This window comes from Tasmannia lanceolata, unplaced genomic scaffold (genome assembly GCF_043159265.1).
Source record: "Tasmannia lanceolata isolate RefF3 unplaced genomic scaffold, GAP_Taslan_0.1 ptg000018l, whole genome shotgun sequence".
Taxonomy (NCBI): domain Eukaryota; kingdom Viridiplantae; phylum Streptophyta; class Magnoliopsida; order Canellales; family Winteraceae; genus Tasmannia; species Tasmannia lanceolata.
In genome coordinates, this window is record NW_027518695.1 from 58,914,825 (window position 1) to 58,931,769 (window position 16,945).

A 16,945-nucleotide genomic window follows, 5' to 3' on the forward strand; every position below is an offset into this window, starting at 1 on the left:
GTGAATCACAAGAATACTGATAATGCTAGAATCAAATCTCTATTTCAACAAAAATTTCAAGTACATTGATGACGCTCTCTTTTCTTTTCTTTTTTTTGACGCACCTCAATGGGTCCTACATTGGACTTGACAAAGACAACACATTGACTTTGAATGAACAAGACTGACAAACATGACTCTTTCTTCTTCTTTTTTTTATCGATACAGTGAGACTTACCAACTTTGAGAGAGAAAAGTTGGTGTACACTAAATGAAAGACAAACCTAACAAAACAGGACACTTCTTCGTCAGTAATGCACTGGCACTGAAAGTTTATGGGTAGCACCCCTTCCTCTATGACATATGACTGGAGAGTCCAATCCTGGTAAAGGTTCTGTTGACCTGGCTGGGTGAAATGAAAGGAAACTGGTTCAACAAATAGGTGAAGTCAGTTAGGTCATGACTCCTGTCACGGGAATGACAAACACTAACTTTAGTGTGAGGCAATCTCATTGAATGTTATACACAAGTTGAAACAAGAGATAATACAAACACGTCTCTCCCTTGGGTAAGAACCAACAGCGAAACAATTGTAAGAAGGGTTATGGTAAGATAAACACATGACTCATCAATAACCCTAAACGATAGCAATCACACTGAGAATGCGTTGGGTAAAATTCGACAGCATGACATCTATATAAGGAGATCCCCACAAGTCATCATAAGGGTATATGGATAAACTTGGTAGTATAGGACTCCCAGCAAGGATACTTGCACTCAAATGATGGTGGCAAGATAGGCTCACAATCGATAGAAGAAATATGGTCATCGAAGAGATGTGATCAAATGAAGGACTGACCATGAATGACGACATTTAGAGATGGGTTGAATTTGCAACCAAAAGATCAAAGGATAGATCGTGACCATAAGAATGATGATTAGAAGCCATCGATCTGATCATATTCCAAAAAATGAATGGATAAGGATAATTGATTAGATTAGGAAGGAAAACTTAATCTAATAAGTAAACCCTAATCTAATAATGTAAATCCACAATGAAAAACATGAATCAATTTTATGAACAATAGATCACGGGATAGATTATTGATAAAGAGCCAATAATCTAATGATTATCCACATAATGGATAAATAGAAAGAATTGATTAGATTAAGAAGGAAAACCTAACTAAGAAATAGGCCCTAATCTAACTATATGGAATATGGATCAATGATACAAGGTATGAATCAGATCTATGATCAAAAGATCAGAAAAAAGACCATGGTCATAACGATGACAAGTAGAAGTCACCGACCAAATCTAAATCTCAAAGAATATGACTGATTGGATTAGATAGGAAACATTACAAAGGAATAAGCCCTAATCTAATAATCAATAAATAGGTGTATATACATATATACACCCTAACCAGGGGCACCAGCCCTAATTCTAATCTAGTGGAGTCGAGAGAGTCTCGACTCATGACAGACATGTGAGTGTACTAGGACCGCGATGTAGCCACATAAGGTGAGCTACAATAATCTATGGATATGACATGGCTCCTAAATCTAGGCTCCAACATGTGTAAGCAACACATGTTCGTCTTTATATGAATGCAATATATATATATATATATATATATATATATATATATAATATATAAGCACATGCAAATCCTAATTGGGTTTTACTAAGTCAGCAGATATATTCATATACATAATATATGTAAAATGAAAGTAGAGCTCCGGACTCAATATATCGGGCACTATGCATATGATCCATACTTTAAGTATATAACACAAGTACACCGAGTGTTATATACAGTATGCTTCATTGCTCAGCGGCTGCTGTAAACACAAGTACACCGAGTGTTTACGACTGCAGCACTGGCGCATAGCTTGGAAATAAATACAACAGCACCAACAGGGTAATGACATCCCATTTGGCACCCATTGTATCTATCCCGTGGAGCCAATAATAGTGTGTGAATCCCTTGTTTTAAACACCTATTTGGTGCCCCTGGATTCTACGCGATTAAATTCCCATTTATAATGATTTTAACCCAAATTTCTTCAAAATTAATAAAAAATGGCATTTTAACAGAGTTAGGCAATATCTCGAAAGAAATCCCCAGCAGAGTCGCCAGCCTGTGGACCCCGATCCGAGAGAGGCGAGGCGGGGGACGGGCCCCACACCAGTCTCAGGATCATCCACGTGAATGGAGAGCTCTACCAAGGAACTCTCGAAAAAAGAATGCCTCTCACAGCATGAGTGGCGATAAAAGGTGAGATACCTCTCGATTCGGGGACTAGCCCAGATTCGAGGCGTACCTTAAACAAAGAAGAGTCGCCATCCAAGGAAGTGGGCTAAGGATCCCATACTATGCTCTGTTGCAACGGATAACCAGAGATATAAAAGAAGGTTCGTGCCTGGTTACGAATTCGGAAGGTCTAAAGAGCACCTCATCCGCCCAAGTGCAAGCACCTGGTCTCTTATGCCATTTATTATTGATTTTGAAGAGTTTTTGGCGAAAGTCATATGAAATAGGAACGAATATCTCCGAGAAGACGTCTATCTGATCATGCATGTCTCGGAGATGAAAAAATAAGCACACATAAAAGAAATGAAAGAAGTGTCGCCTAATAATAACTAGGTTATGAGTGTCATACCTAATTGGTATCTGAGTTCTGGTGTGCAAAACACATGCATACTACAGCTAAAGGTATAAGATCTGTACATGAAAGTAAGAAAACACAGCTAAACACACAACACAATTCAATTCTAAACACAACTGGATAAAATGAATCCTAAAACTCTAATGCATTGACTCGGACCAAGATGGCCGTCCATCCCAGCTGCTCTACGTATCCCGGCCTCGGGAAGAATCGGAGTCAACGTAGTTCGACGACCTATTCTAAACTACGATGCCTAACCATCTAGAACCGCTATCTTAGACTCGATCCACTAGACTCGACTGATTTTTAAAGCTTTTTGTACAATTGCTTAAATTCATGTGAATTGTAATTTTTAGGACTCTCTATATGCCCTAACTAATGCAAGTTGATTAGCCTTAAGCTAATGCAGGTGGGCCCTATATCCTATGTGTAACTAGGCTGTGCATCCTAAGGAAAATCAAGGGCTGACTATATGCTTTCTAGTCTAGCCATCAGTTCGACTAAATGTCTAACTGACCAACTCGAGGCCTCCTAACTCTAGGGATACCCACACGACACGCCACACCATATCAATACAAACAAGACAGACTCCTAACTCTAAAACAACCAAACGGCTAGGACAGACTCCTAACTCTAGGGGAAGATCTTTTTGAAAAAATGTTTTGAATAATTTTGTATTTTTGGGAAGGTTTGAAATGTTTATTTTTTAAAAGGTTTGGCTGGACTTGGGATGTGGATCCCAAGCTGCACTACGTACCCTATTGAAAGGGATCAAGCCAATGTAGTTCGAAAACAGACTTTCCTACTACTCTCCTAATGACTCGAGAGTTTTAAGATTTTTGGTTTTTGAAATGTTTTTTTTATTTTTGACATAAGAGGATAGAATCCTATCATCATAAGGGTAGGATAGACTCCTAATATCCCGCAAAGGTTGGACAGCATCCTATGCTTTGCGGGGGAAAAGAACAGAATAACAACTCTGCAAGGGTTGGACAGCATCCTATACCTTGCAGGAGCAGATAGAAAAACACATGATTTGATAAGAGGTTGGATAGAATCCTAACCCCTATGATGATAGGACTTACTCCTGAAACTGAAGGACTGACTCTCTAGCTAAGGACAGACTCCTATGCTAAAGACTGACTCTGAAATTAGGAATTCTAAGAAGGATGTGCTAATGAGACAAGGCATGTCTCTTAAAAGAGATGGAGGACAACTATGACCAATGAGACAAAGCCTGTCTCCAAAGGGTTTGAATTTTACCACATGAGACATAGCCTGTCTCCCTGAGGATAAGCTTTTCTACGAGACAAAGCATGTCTCTCTAAAAGAATGTGACTTTGCTTACCTGAGACATAGCTTGTCTCCCTAAATTGGGACTCTAGATGACAATGTTTAAGGGTATCCCAAAAGACTGGGCAAGTCTTAAAAACAAATGAGGGGAGGGCTACTCGGACTAAGAGAGTCCCCTAAGGATGGGCTTGGGCTAGCGCCTTCATCGCCCTTACTATTATTATGGTTACCAAGTACCCTAAAGCTTACATATATCACAAGGAAATATAGACAAGCATATGGAATATGAAATTTTGGTTTAATTCATACCAACCCAACCTAGATTTCTAATGCAATTTCCTATTTATGATTCCACAATAGTACTTAAATATTTATCACATATATAACTGATTCAAAAAGAATATCTTGATTTGAATTAAAAGAAATTATTCAAAGGATATGATCTGGAAACTACTGTTCTTATCATGATGCTTAGGTGTATCCAATATAAAGACCCAAATCTGCTATGAAAACATTCTTAAAAATAAAATAAAATAAAAAATTGAATAACCATCCATTATAATTGTGTGTCAAAACTAATGAACAACCATCCATTATAATTACACAATAATATCAAAACTAATGGCCTTTATTATTCCCTATTGTCAAACAAAACAGGTGGTTGAGATTGAATTTATGTGTTTGACTCAAATCACTCACATTACCACTGAACTTTAACAACACATGATTTAGAATAAAAATGAATTTTCCACTAATAGACTACCATCACCTGTAACCATATCCATTCATCCTATCATCTTTATCATGGCCTGATCCAACAAAGCCCACTCTCAAAGAGGCGACACCAAACTATCATTGCATTTTAAACTATCCTAAGTAAAGGAGTAAGCATGATGAACAAAATAAACCTATTCATGCGATATAGGCCAATAGCAATAATATCCCCACGTTCAGATATAAACACTCATCATGGTAATTCTTGAAAAGATAATAACTCTACAGAACATAGCAATTTTGCAAATTGATACAATTCTACGGAACTTGAAATGATGCATCATGGCAATTCTACTGATCAAAACAATTCTAAGAACCATGTAAATTGTGGATCATGGTTGAGATAATGTCAGTATACTAATTTCAAGAATAGTCATTTCTTTGGCAATTTAAAGATTTATTCTAAATTTAAATTCCAACAAAAGATAAGCTACTATTATGAAAGATCCAAATCAGCAGCTTGACACAAAAGTATATCACAGCTTAAACATAAGCTGCATTTGTATAAGAAATTTCTACCACAAAATTCGATCCAAGCCTAAATTAGAGAATTCCTGGCTAAAAAGATGAAAGATCTAAATCGAGTACTTTGATCAAAATTATAAATAGCAAAACTAATTAAGCTGTGCATACCAGAAATCCGGTTCAAAGACTTTGATTAAGAGGCAAAACAAGTCACAATTTGTGATACAGCCAAATCGAGATCTTTACACGATTTTAGCCCCTTTTATAGTGCGATTTGAACTTAAATTAAGTCCCTGAACTCCCAGTCAACGACTAACAATGAAATGAAGCTTGATTTTTTTATCAAAACTCACAGATCTGGCGATTTCTTCAAAAATTGATGGACAATTGAAATACGCATCAAAACATTCAATCAAGCTCTTGTAATAATGCAATTTCCATTCAGGTTATAATCTATAAAGGTGATGAGAAAATTACTTGAAATGAAACAACGATTGCAACCTCACTTTCTTCTTTATTAAATCGGACACAGAAAATGTGATTTCTCGATGGCTATTTGAGATCGATCAATTAAATGCCGGTGCCTGCGAAATACTTGGGATCAAATTGTAGAACTCCAGCAAGATGGCCCGAGAAAATGGAAGATCCGGCGGGAATCTTCTTCGATCTTCTTCCTTCTCTCATGAATTCTCTCTCTCTCTATCTCTGTTCACAACTTCTTAGATCAAATTAGATCGGATCTAATAAGTGAGGCTGAAGGGATAAATGAAAGATTGTGATGAAAATGATGCTGGATCTATGATTTCAACCGGATTTGATGAAGATCCGCCGGATTCCATGGAGATTTGCTGGAGAAAAAGGGGTTTGGTCAAAAGCAATGGGTTAGGGTTTGAGTTCACAAGGCTAAGAACATGGTAGAGATGAAGGGATTTGAGATGATAAAAGATGATTGAGGCAAAGAACAAGATGTCTAAATGAAAGACGATCCGGCCGGAGCTCCGGTAAGCTCGGCGGAGAAGATGATGCTAGATCAGAAAGGGGAAAAAAGGTTAAGGCTTGAAGGAGATTTTTCTTCTTTCCTCTCTCTTGCTCTCTCTCAACTCCCTCTAAAAGATTTCATGAAAAAAAAAGAAAAAGAAGAAGCCCTTTCCCCTTTCTAAATCCTTGCTCGGTTGAGCATTTTATAGGTGAAGAGTGTGCTGATTTTAGCACACCCCGATTTTGGTAATGGCACCCCCCTCATTGCACCCCCCTTCTCTCTCTACTCTCGTTTTCACTCACACCCCCTATGTTTTCTAAAAGATCCCCTACCAACAGACCTCGATGGTATATAGATGAGGGTGTGTTAATTTTGACACCCCCTTGCCTTAGTAAATGCACACCCCCCCCCCCCCACTTGATTTGTAATTATACCCACCTTAGTGACTTGCACATGGGATTGATATCGCCACTTCCGTGCTCAAAATTTCACCACCTTCTTAAAAGACTTAACCGATCTCCCTTTTATAGAATGAAGGCGAGCTAATGTTAGCACCCCTTTGACTTGGTAGCTGCACTCCTCTCGAACCTTCTCTTTTCTATATATAGAAAATGATACATATAGGCCCCCTTATGTTTCCAGAGACAGCCCACTTTCGATAAAGCACCCCCCTCTTTTAGAACTCTAACAAGTAATTTATATAGAAATGACATATTTACAAAACCCCCTCATTGGACAGGCACCTTGATGTATATTTTGCCATTCTTTTTCTATTGCTAGGGGTGGTCCATTGAACAACAAGGATAAAATGAAATTGCCTTTTCTTTTCTTTTGTTAAGGACAGCCACCTTAATCCCTGATTCACTTCCCTCTCTGTGAAATTATGATTACTCTTTATCCAACAAGGGCTGCCTTGGGGTAACAATGAATACAACATTTTGCTCTAATCTATGCTACATATAGGGTTCATATCGACACTCCTGTATGGGATATTTCACACCCTCTTTTCATCGATTTTTGGAATAAAAATAAGGATTGAGGTGCAACTTGGGTTAAATTGCTTGGCGTTCAGTTTTTCGGGATTTTATTCGCTCTTGGGAATTAGGGTCCGGTCAAAATGGGGTGTCTACAATACTATGTAGACATGTAAATTCAGTTTTCGTAAAGAAAGATTTTCATTAGTTTCTATTTGCCCAAAAAAAACAAAAATTTTTGGAAGAAAGATATTAGTTCTCTGGCCCTAAAATAAATTTTATATATGTAAAATTTGTTTCAGGTACTCTTAAAAAAGATTTTCATTAGTTTCTCAAGCCTTAAAAAGAATTTCAATTAGTTTCTCGTCTGCCCAAAAACAATTGGAGTAAATATTTCCATTAGTTTCTCTACCACCCAAAAACAATGGGAAGAAATGTTTCCATTAGTTTCTCTAGGTTGTAAAACAAGTTTTATACATGTAAAATCTATTTCATGTGGCCTAACAAAGATTTCCATTAGTTTATCTTCTCTATTTTAACTATTTCATTAGATTCAATATAGTTATCTATTTTTAACACTAACCTTCAAAACTAGAAAGTCAAACTATACAAAAGAATACGCAAACAAAAGAGATAAGAGTAAATAAAAAAAAAGTATTACATACCTGTGAGAACGTTAGGGCTGAAATCATAAAGATTTACTTCTCTGATTGGATTGAAAAGAAGGGGGAGACCAAGATTCTTGTTTCTAAGATAATGAGAAAATAGTTCATGATCACGAGGCCTAAACCCTGACAAGGAAGAATATCGTAAACTAGTACAATTGATACGATTTCACTTATTTTTTTATGGGTAAGCTGGGGTTAGGCAGACCCCTACCAGATATATTTATAAAAATGCAAAAGATACATCATGAAGGAAAGGGGCAACCCCAACACATGCGAAGGGGAACACAAACAAAACCAACAAAAAAGAAATAACCCTAAAGGAACAACACTGAAACATCGGGAAGAAAGCAAAAGAGGCTACAACAAAAAACCAGAGAAGAAACAAAAAAAAATAGCCCACACTAGCCGATAAAATGACAAAAGGCTCTCCCTCAGATGGGAATCAACCCCATCCAATCCTTAGAGGAGACTTGGATAAAGTGGGTAAGATGCAAGAAGGAGATGGGCGTAGGAGGAGAGCATGTAACTTTCCTTTTTTTTCTTTTAACTTCTTGCCATTTGCCATCCTTGTCATCTTCATCCAAATTTACCGAGTTAGACTTGGAATTCATTGAAGAAGAATGTTCCCCAATCGAAGTCACCAAATTGAGTGTAGGATGTTCTCTATCTGATCTATTAGCTTCTGCAGATTTACTGATAATTCTGAACTTATTACCTTCCTTGTTGGATAGAGCTGAAAATTTATTGCTAATGGGGGGGCTCCATGAATGAGGAATCTCAGATGGGGAGGGACAATTTGGAGGTAGATTGGCAGAAAGGGGTCTCTCATCGGTTGTTTGAGGCAAGTTTTCAAGGTTAGAAGCATAAGGGAACTTTGGCCTCCAAACTTGCTTTGAAAGGGAAGGTTTCTACCGAGAGGAGTAGCTACAATCGCTGGATTTGTGACTAAAATCAAGGCATGTGGAACAAGCTACAAGTTTCCAATCATAGAGAATTTGCTGCAAGATAACTCCCGAGGATGTTCTAAGATTAATAGACTTAGGGAGTTGTTGTCCCGCTTTTATTTGGATGCATAATCTAGCAAAATTTAGTCTCGAAGACTCAGTGGTATGAGTGTATGATTTCACTTTGCATGGCCACGAGTGTGGGAAGAAACTAGAGGGAAAGACGTAGCGATGAAAGTAAAGGGAGACAAGGGTGAGAGGAAACTAGTAAGAAGGTGTTGAATGGATTGTAATCTATTACTATATAGCCAGAGGGAAAATCAGAATTTTTTCTTTTTTGCTCAGAATTACTACACGTAGGCATTACCCTTTTACCGTCAACCCTGTAGCTGCTATTCTAGCATCTATATCTATGAGAAAGTATACGTCAATTTAATGACCTTATCTCTATTAGATGTCCCCTCAAGGCTCTCTGTTTTATGCATCTCACCCTCTCTCTGTCTTCCACGTGCCCTTTCTCGAGATTAGTCGACCCCTCCCCTTCCAAACCCCCCCATGTGTCGGTCTCTACTTTTTCCCTTCCACGTGTCCCTTTTCCTCTCCCTTTTCTCGACAAGCCATCTCTCTGTCTCTCTTTTGGTTGTTCTAACCAGAAAAACCATCGTTGGAATCCGAGATCTTCCTCTTCTGAAGTCTAATCACAAGGTGAGAGGACAGCTTTTTCCCCCATTAATGTAAGAGGAGAGTAGATGAAGTTTATCCAGCTAGGGTTATTTTGATCTGTGTTTTTCTCTTCTTTTTTTCCTCATTTGTTTCTTTTCCTTTTTTAATCTTTTAAAATGATGGATTTTCATTTTTATATCTAGATAGGGTTATTTTGATCTTTGTTTTTTTCTTCTTTTTTTCCTCTTTTGTTTGTTTTCCATTTTTATTCTCTTAAAGTGATGGGTTTTCATTTTTATATCTTGATAGGGTTATTTTGATCTTTCGTTTTCTTCTTCTTTTCCTTTAAAGTGATGGGTTTTCATATTTATTGGGTATTCTTCAAAAAGTGGATTTATGCTGATGGATTCTCATGGGGTTTTCTTCGAAAAGGGATCCTGGGTTTTTTAGGGGATTTCTTGATTATTATTATCATTATTTTTGGATTTTGGTTACATGTTTTATTCTTCAAAGAGTGGATCTTGATTTTTCATTTATTTATCGCTTTCTCCTCCGAGAGATTTTGTCTCTGCATGTTCTTTCTTTTCATTTTTTTAAATGGTGATGGATTTTCATGGATATTCTTCAATTGGGTTTTCCTTTGTTCCTTTGTCCTTTTTAGACTCTCCAATTTTTCATTGTTTCCTTACCATCTTCCTTAGGCATGCATGTATTATTATGAGATATAGATACCTATACACATATGGATTTATGTGCTTTGTTCAATTTCAGTTAGGAAAATGGATAAATTGTTTTCTTCCATGTAATTTGTTTCTTTATATTATCTGTATTTATTTATTTTTGTTTCTGATGTCTTCATTTTGCACATTTTTTCATAATGGTTCTATATTATCTGTAATTTGTTTTGCACATTTATTCCAATCAGATGAATCTTTGTGGTGATAAACATGTTTTTAGCAGGTATAAAACTGTCTATGTTTTTTACAAATCTAAGTGTATTTCTAAAAGTTTGTTCTTTTTTTTAGAGTGGGGTGTTCTGTTTTTGGGAATTCCATGGTGTTTAAATCGAACTTTGCTTATGTTAGATTTTTATCTAAAAGTTTTGTTCTTTTTTTTAAGAGTGGGGTGTTCTGTTTTTGGGAATTCCATGGTGTTTAAATCGAACTTTGCTTATGTTAGACTTTTAGGTCATATGGGTTTTCATTTGTATGTTTTGTATTAATTAATTTTATCTTCCTGATTGGTTTTTAGGTCACTGTTGGGGCTTTCGCTTGGAAAACATTCTGGGGCTTCGTAAGGTACTGACATAATCTCCTCAATTAATTTTATATATACATAACTCCATTGCATTCCCAATGATATTAGCTTGAAAACAATTCCAAGGGCATTTCTATTGCATCTTTATATTAGATTATGTATTATGCTATTAATTATTTTGATCTTCATGATTGGGTCTTAGGTTGGTTCTTCATTACTGAGGTTTTCTTAATAAGCCACATAAAGCCATCGGTGATAGGGTACAATTCATCTCTCCTTTATGTTTTGCACTTCATGATTGAAGATGATTGCATTGGTACAACTTTGGAGTCTCAGGCTTCAAACAATATGCGATCGGAACGCTGTGTTTTGGAAAGCTTCCGCCAAGGACACTAAATGCCAGCTATTATTTATTCCCTGTTTATACGACTTTAAATTTTTACAAAGATACAAATTTTAGGCCACTTTGGAAACATTTAAAATTATTGGCATATAATCTTAACTGCAAATGCTTCCATGAAAAATATTACTATTTGCATGTAATAAACATAGAAATTTTATAGATGCTACAAGTAATGGCTTCCAAGGAGGCCTAAATGTCACCTACAAAAAGAAATGAGCTCTTAATGTCCCATTTGCTATTTGAAGCAACTTCCTCTTTCAAGATGATCACCGGGCTCTTGGCATTACAAGGGCCTTTTCAGCTTGGTGTGGATTCATATTCCTGAAACCTTCTTGGATGGACAAAGGCTTCAACTAAGGGTATAATTCATATTTCTTACAAAAACTACTTTGATATTTATTAAATTGAGTAACCTGCAGTATGGATCTTCCTTCATACATCTTATTTATGACGACTGTGAAAATTAAAAATTACCCATATCCAAAGATCCATTATTATAATTCTCCAAATCCGGATCAAACCGGAACCTAATGACTATTTAGTCCCTGAACGTTTCGGAATTCGGGAATTGATTTTAATTGCAAAACTGATTATGGTATTCGAATACGCTGATGTTATTTTTGCATAAACAGGAAAAGATTTTTGCATGTAACTAACTAAAACTTCATCAGACAGAATCAGAAAATGGATTTATCAATGGTAGTCCAAGGACAAATGTTTTGAAAGCTGGCATTTAAGCTAGCATTGAAAATGCAGCAGGTTGTGTGTACACCACCTGTTTTCTGTGGACCACCTGCGCAATGGGTTTGATTTAGACCACCTCTGCAGTTTGGCTCACATGGAGGCCCTCAGGTAGAGGCCTTCCTTATCTAACGTACATACTGTGACAATCTCAAATCATTTTTTTACAACCACTATTTTCTTAGGTTCATGGTTGTAAGCCCAAGGGTTCCCCATGCGTTTATTCAATCACCTTGTTTTGATGATTAACAAACACAAATTGATTAGTCGTTTATGGAGTAATCATTTGCCTTGAGTGTTGTGCTTTAGACAGGTCCTACACAAGTCAAATCATACTAGCACACACCTTGTTGGCCTATGCTTGAAGATGAACCAAACACAATGGCAAAAGAGCTCGGAACATACTTGGACCAATCACACCTTGGAGGTACCAAGGAGAAGCTCATCATCAACCATCTCAAAGCATTCAACAAACAAAGGAAGAACAATGAAGGCCAAAGCTTGTGGATCAACAACTTGCAAAAGAGCTTGAACCAAATGGTGGCATCATCCTTGGAAGGTGTCAAGCAAAGAAGCTCAACCTTGAAGATCCCAAAGCAAGCCATGCACTCAAAGAGAAGATCAAGCAATGGCTACCTCAAGAGTTCATTCAAGAGAATGGTAAAAAGGGTAGATTGTATCACCTATCTCTCTTGTGTTTTCTCTTATCAAGGCACAACTTAAAACCCCTAAAAATATATTTTTCAAAGAGACTAACACACCCTTTAAGGACTTAAATGGATAAGTGAATGGCCATGGTGGTGTACCAACATGTTGGGACCCATATGGCATTCAACACAAGAATGAACAAAACAGAGTTCCGAAGCAACAACCTGGACCAGCAACTAAATCCTATCAAAACTTATTTAAAACATTTTCAAATATTTTTGAAAATATTTTTAACAGATAGCTCTCATTTTTCTCATATCCATAGAGTATAGGAACGTCAAAATCCGACGAGAAATGAGGGAGATATGAATTTTACAAGTTCGACATTGTTTGCTGGAACTGGAAACCAGTCTCGGAACTCCGAGAACATTCTCGGAGCTCCGAGAAATGCTCCAGGTTCTAAAAATAAAAGCTCTGTTTGAATTCTCGGAACTCCGAGAATTTGCTCGGAACTCCGAGAAATGTTTTTCTTCAAAAAAATATAGTCGTTGGGGTGCAACGGCTAGTTGATTTTTTGACCCAGTTTTGACTGCTTTACCCCCCAAATGGTCACATGGAGTTGGGACTTTATATATACCCATTCAAGGGTCCAAAACACATGAGCAACATTTTCCAACTCTAATAAACCCTAGAAATCCATTTGTGAATCATTTTTTGGGTTAATCTCCCACCGATCCTTCATTGTGCCTTGACTTTGGGAAAATCCACTTGAGATTGGTTAGGTTTAAACTTGTTTATCTTTGAGAGCATCCTTGGTGCTACAACTTGTAATCAAGCCTAGTAAGAGGCTAATACTTCTTCTTCTTCTTCTTCTTTATTCGATCGGTGGCAAGGGCATCCGTTGTTTTTAATTCCCTTGGGTGAAGCGCTTAGAACTCGGCGGAGAAGAAGAGTCATTGTAAAGGTGGAAGGGCATCCTCATTTAATTCCCTTGGAGTGTAAAAGCCTTGGAGCCGGGCGTCGTGGAGGTCTTAATAGTGGAAATCCTCAAGTGCGACCTTGAGTAGAGTGGAGTAGGCCGTTGGCCGAACCACTATAAATCCTTGTGTCGCTTGCGTTGGTATTTCTCGATTTCTCACTCCCTCTCTCACTCTCTTATTTGTGCTTGTCTTATTATTTAGAATTGAGTGAGTTAGCATTGCCATCCAACGTGAATATCTTTACATTACTAATTAGCCCACTAAATCTCCTAATTAAGTTGGTTATTTAAACAAGGATTTTTAAGCTTATATACATTTGTGAAAATTGGTTAAGCTTAACTAATTCAACTTAATTAACCAAGGGATAAAACTAGGGTGAAATTTAGAAAAAATTTCTAAGAGGCAAAAGTTTTATAAACATCCTATTCACCCCCCTCTAGGTTGCCGAACCAAGTCTCTACTTGGATTTCAATGGTAGATATCTGTTCACAAGCCCATGCCTATCGCTTGAATCTGATAGAGCTTTGCAACTCTTTCCTTATTCAATTTATACTTCTTCAATTTTTTCCATTATAACATAACATCTCCAACTTCTCATTTCTTTAAATAAATGTATAGTCACCTAAACAGATCTTATCCATGACCAAGACCAAGGTTAGGTAAGTAGCCAGGAATGATTTTGTGATTGTCCTTATCTCTATCATTTATAATTCTTATCAGCAAACATTTATAATTCTTATCACCAAAACATATAATCACCTAAACATATCTTATCCATGACCAAGACCAAGGTTAGGCAAGTAGCCATGAATGATTTTGTGATTGTCCTTATCTCTGTCATATATAATTCATATCAGTGATTCAATTTTGCTTAATTGTTTATGTTTTATAAGTTATAACCTCATGTGCTTTTCTGTTGCTTTACCAACTACATGATCCACTTTCTACATCCATGGTTTATACATGAGCACATGAGCTCTTATGGTCCACTTTCTACATCCTGTTTTTCTATTTATTGATGCATCATGTTTTTGGATTTTATACTATTATATGAAATTTCTTTTACCCTTATTGGTTGTTAAATTTACAAACATTTATTATCCTTAGTGATAAGCAATTTGTGTATTTCTGGTGCTTTTGTTTCAAATCAATTTAATTTTTAATCTGGTGAGGATGATGTGTTTGGACGTTTCAGACCTTATCCCAAAAATGATGTCTTGAATCTTGATAATATTAGGATTTCATCACTTTGTGGCTGCTTTTTGAAGGTTATTGTATCTTCCATGATCATCTTTCTCCAACAAGTCCTGATTTTTCCTTTAGGTGTACACATTATAGCCCTCTTCACTGTATCACCCACTTTCACATTAATGATAAAGATGAAGTACATCCTTTTATACTGCATAGCCAATAAACTTATATCCAATAAACTTAAAATAGATTTTCAATTATATGAGCTCTTTGCAAAACCTTATCATGCAGAAGTTCTATGCCAAATTTGTCAAGTGTTTGTTGTGTGATCTTAGTCATTTTCAATATTCACTCTTCTACATATGTGCATATGGAAAGTTATTTTCATATACTGATTAACATCACTGATGTGAACAGACCAATCTTTCATCAGCTCGACTGAATTAGGAATGCGAGGTCAGAGCATTAATTGAAAGTGTTGTGCCCGCTTTTGTATGCAAAGCTCCTGCTGGTGATCATGACCTGAAGACATTATCGCTTCTGATCTCAAAGTTGTGTTGTTGTGTTTTACGTCGTTGGGTTTGTTTGTATTTCTTCTTAAAAATTTTGAATAGCTGTTTATGTTCACATGTAGATAGTCTTACAACTTTTGCACTGCTGTTTATTTCTTGAATTGGTTATGTTTGCATGTTACATGTAGCAATAGGGCTTCACTTTCAAATCCGGGGGCTTTGTTCCCGAAACTCCCCTCCGCTTCCTTCCCCATGATGTGGAAAGCTTTTAGATTTTCTTCAGAACCTCGTGTAGTGCGGTATAGGGGTGCAACTTGGGTCGGGTTGAACCCGAATTTGGGTTGGGTTGGGTTGGGTTTTTCTCAAAATCGGGTTGGGTTGGGTTGGGAAAAATCAACCCGAATTGGAAATCAGGTTGGGTCGGGTTGGGGTGTCGGGCAACCCGACCCGACCCGAAACCCGATTTCCAATTCCGATATGTGCTTAAAACCCGATTTCAACTGAACCCATTTCCCATTGAAGCTAGAAATGTGCTTAAATTTCAACATAAATTTATCCTTCAATTCAGTTACAGAGTTTTTATATGGTGGATGCCTGTGTGGGAATGTGAGCAAAAAAAAAACAGTGGGGCCCACAAAAAACATGTGCATAAATTGGAAATCGGGTTGGGTCGGGTTGGGTCAGGTTGACCCAATTGCAAATCGGGTTGGGTCGGGTTGGGTTAGAAATCGGGTTGGGTCGGGTCGGGTTGGCAAAATGGGTTCCTCGGGTTGGGTCGGATTGGACCCAACCCGACCCGAGTTGCACCCCTAGTGCGGTAGTATGATGCATGTGTTTTTGTTTTTTTTTTAGTGATAATGTTGGATTACCTTCTACATATGATTCAGAGACATGAACAAACGTGTGTAATGAACTTTTTCATCTCATCTGTCATTGACTAAACAATTATTGACATCTATAACTGTTTACAGATTTGGAAGATGAATGTTAGTTTCATTGGCATAGATCTAGGCCTCATAGGCTGCATTTTCAACTTGCATTTTTTTGTGAATATATCTTTTAAAAAATTGAGTTTTAAATCGTATTTTTTATAGTCCCGTGCATCACACGGGGTATTTTACTAGTGAATGTTAATATCTATCTACTTTAATAAAGCAGCTGGGTTCAGTTCTTTTTCTCTTTTCTCCAAACGAGCCGCTCTCAAAATCTCAAAATTCTGTCTATGTCTTCAGTTCTCTCTCTCTCTTTCTCTCCTCCCAACTTCACGTCTACACGTGCGTTTTCAACTCCCCACGTGTCCAATCAGTATTTTTTCTGTGTCCAATCAGATTTTGTCCGGACTCTCTAAAAGTTAAAAAAAAACCATAGCTAAAAAGAATTAAATAGAGGGAGCTAGATATGTGGAAAACCTTAAAATCTTATCTTCTCTTACCTAGAATAGATTCCAGATCTAGCCATTGAATGATTTGATTTGGTTATCAGATTAAACGAGAGAAAGGGACGGAGAGAGGAGATAGATTATAGCTAACATATCTTAGATATATAACTTAGAGAGAAATATACGTAACTTTCTTTTCATCTAGAAGTTATGACGATCTCATTTCTAAAAAGAAACCCGGTAGATACCACCAAAATCGTTCCTTAATTATGTCCACAAATATTTGTCAGCCATTATTCTCTTCGAAAGTTACATGCAAATCACCCAAAAATCAAACGTACTATGAGCAAACATTACTCATGCAAAATTTATGTGCTTTTATGACTGCATTTGTATGAGATACAAATATAACTTAGGCGTACA

At 37.0% G+C, this 16,945-nt stretch overlaps 1 long non-coding RNA gene across 1 annotated transcript; it reads left to right on the forward strand.

Annotated features, from left to right (window-relative positions):
• Nucleotides 1–9,304: 9,304 nt before the first annotated feature.
• On the forward strand, nt 9,305–15,323 carry LOC143850538 (uncharacterized). Its single transcript, XR_013236006.1, has 4 exons — nt 9,305–9,454; nt 10,664–10,710; nt 11,362–11,431; nt 15,050–15,323. It is a non-coding gene; the product is annotated as an uncharacterized LOC143850538 (long non-coding RNA).
• The last annotated feature ends 1,622 nt before the right edge of the window (nt 15,324–16,945 follow it).